This window comes from Tursiops truncatus, chromosome 4, assembly GCF_011762595.2.
Source record: "Tursiops truncatus isolate mTurTru1 chromosome 4, mTurTru1.mat.Y, whole genome shotgun sequence".
Taxonomy (NCBI): Eukaryota; Metazoa; Chordata; class Mammalia; order Artiodactyla; family Delphinidae; genus Tursiops; species Tursiops truncatus.
The window spans coordinates 7,028,256-7,031,343 of record NC_047037.1 but is presented as its reverse complement, the minus strand read 5'-3'; the positions used below and the strand labels follow the sequence as shown (position 1 = coordinate 7,031,343).

General features: G+C 50.6%; 1 pseudogene; it reads left to right on the top strand.

Moving 5' to 3' along the window:
- Positions 1-218: 218 nt before the first annotated feature.
- On the top strand, positions 219-1,166 carry LOC101338648 (E3 ubiquitin-protein ligase RNF220 pseudogene; annotated as a pseudogene).
- Positions 1,167-3,088: the final 1,922 nt, after the last annotated feature.

Genomic DNA, 3,088 nt, shown 5'->3' with positions numbered 1-3,088 from the left:
AATATGGGTTAAGATCCCTAATGGAACCATATACAATATACTATAGAGGAGCCATCATGACTGCCACCGCCACCAGGCAGCCAGGGGCAATCCGCCCACATACCCGGCCACGGGGTCCCGCTAGAGAAGCCCCCTGGCGGCTATGCTGAGTGTCTGAACCAATGACTTAGCAGGGCGGGGGGCCGGCAGGAAGGAGGAAGTAGGCCTTCCCGCAGACCCTACTGAATGCTCTGATTGGGAAAATGAAACGGAGGAAGCAAGACAAAGGGCAGAGGCTCCTTCATGGCTGTGAATGATGCCCTGGATCGACTGATACCCTGGACGTGGGGCATGAGAACAGCACCACCCTGGGGCATGAGTGGAGCCCACGGAGGTGGAGGCGGGCCACCACTCTCCTGGGAGGTGGTTTTCCAGGCTCTGGCTTCCTCATGTACCACGGCCAAGAGAATCAGGACAGGGATGCTGACTTGGATGTGGATGACATTCTGGAGCTTGGGAAGCCATGGTACAAGGAGGCTGATGCCATCCCCTGCACAGGCGAGGAGCCAGGTGAAGCCGAGGAGAGAGGCACACTCCTCCAGGGGGCAGTCCTAAACGGCCCTCCCAGCACATGCACCACGCCCGAGTTCTCTAAACAGGCGAGGAAAGAGATGCCTTCTACCAGCAGCGGTGAGAGCAGCACGCAGGAGGCCGTGCAGAAGACCGGCAAGGAATAGCAACCGAAGATGTAGCTGTGACCATGTCTGAGGCCCTGCCGGGTCAGGGAGCTTGGACGGCGGCTATCCTGTGGGGACCATTACAAGTGCCTTGTCGGCATGGACTCATACTCGATGCCCCTGAAGACCATCCAGGGTTAGCATGTGCTCTGTGAGGGGTGCTGACTGCGGACCCTGGTTGCTGAGAATCTCCACCCAGAGACCCACGGAGAATCCACTCGTGAACCAGCCACCCCAGGCAGGCCTTGCCTCCAACAGCCCCCCTCTCCGCCCCCTGTCCCCCATGATGTGACCTCCCCCTTGTACACACTTCCACTCAGGTTCTCCACGTACATACATGCACTCACCAAGGACTCTGGAGCCAGAGTGGAGGCAGAGGCTCAGGCCCTGCCTGCCAGATCCCACCAAGATGGGGGACCATACCTGTTCCAGGTTCCATTCCTGGGGTAGGAAGGTGGGGGCAGTAGGAAGGGGAGGTAGCCCAGCAAGGCTCCTGAGATCCAGCCCCCAGCCTGACAGATGGACAGACAGACATGCAAACACCAAACTGAATCACATGTAACAACAGGACCATATATGTTTACAATGTTGTGTATAAATGGGACAACTCCTCCCCTTAGGTTGTAGGAGTTTCTTCTTTTGCTAAGAACACCTGGAAGCAGCGCCGTCTTCAGGTCTGGCTGGGGGCCAGGCCCTTCCACCTCTTGGGGTGCCTGCCTCTCCCCCTCCCTGCACCATGGTGTCACTTCCATCTCCCATGTGCTCCATGTTCAGTGGTGTATATTTCTTCTCCCAAACATGGGATGCATGCCCTAAGGACATGATCTTCTTAGCCTTAGCTCCGGGGGCTCTTCATCAGGGGTTAAGGAAGTCGGGAGGCATGGGAAATGGGAACCCAGCTGAAGCAGGGGCTGAGATTGGGGCTGGAGGAGGGTGCTTCTGGCTGCACAGACTTCAGCTGAGAACCCTTCCTGGAATTAGAGCTACTGTTCCCAGGGAAAAGTATTGTCTGCCCTGCCCCTCTTTTGGACCCCATGGACTGATGCTTTGTCTGTATATGCTATACAAAGGTACTTGTCCTTTCCCTTTATAAACTACATTCAACATGGATTAAACCAATATAGACAGATTTATTGAAGATGCTATAGTGTACAGAGATAAAGGAAAATAACTTTGCCTATGGTTGGCTAGCTAAACTTCCTGTAGAAAGGGAAATTTGAAAGATGAGCAGAGGAGAGGCAGCTGCCCGGGCAAGGAAATGGTCAGCCCAGCTCTGCACTGAGGGATGGAGGAATGCCCAGGAGCCGCCTCTGTTGCTGCTTGGCTGTGTGGCCGAAAATAAAATCTGCAATTTTTTTTAATACTGTTCTAAAAATAGGGGGTTTGCTTAAATCCGCCAGTTGGTGTTTTGATTTTTAAATTATGTGCAGAGGATCATGCTTAAACCCTAGTGAGTATCAGAGTGGGGAGGGCCTATAATTCACTCAAAATAAATAGAAGAAAAACACATCAGGGCTTGTCTCTGAGGTGGGAGAGACAAGTTCAGGACATTGGTCCATCAGAGACCTCCCAGCTCCACGTAATACCAAACAGGGAAAATCTCCGAGAGATCTCCATCTCAACACCAAGACCCAGCTCCACTCAACGACCAGCATGATACAGTGCTGGACACCCTACACCGAACAACTAACAAGACAGGAACACAACCCACCCATTAGCAGAGAGGCTGCCTAAAATCATAATAAGGTCACAGACACCCCAAAACACACCACGAGAGGTGGACCTGCCCACCAGAAAGACAAGATCCAGCCTCATCCACAAGAACACAGGCACTAGTCCCCTCCACCAGGAAACCTACACAACCCACTGAACCAACCTTAGCCACTGAGGGCAGACACCAAAAACAACAAGAACTATGAACCTGCAGCCTGAAAAAAGGAGACCCCAAACACAGTAAGATAAGCAAAATGAGAAGACAGAGAAACACACAGCAGATGAAGGAGCAAGGTAAAAACCCACCAGACCTAACAAATGAAGAGGAAATAGGCAGTCTACCTGAAAAAGAATTCAGAATGATGATACTAAAGATGATCCATAATCTTGGAAATAGAATGGAGAAAATACAAGAAACGTTTAACAAGGACCTAGAAGAACTGAAGAGCAAATAAACATTGATGAACACCACAATAAATGAAATTAAAAATTCTCTAGAAGGGATCAATAGAATAATTGAGGCAGAAGAACGGGTAAGTGATCTGGAAGATAAAATAGTGTAAATAACTATTGCATAGCAGAATAAAGAAAAAAGAATGAAAAGAATTGAGGACAGTCTCAGAGACGTCAGGGACAATATTAAACACATCAACATTAGA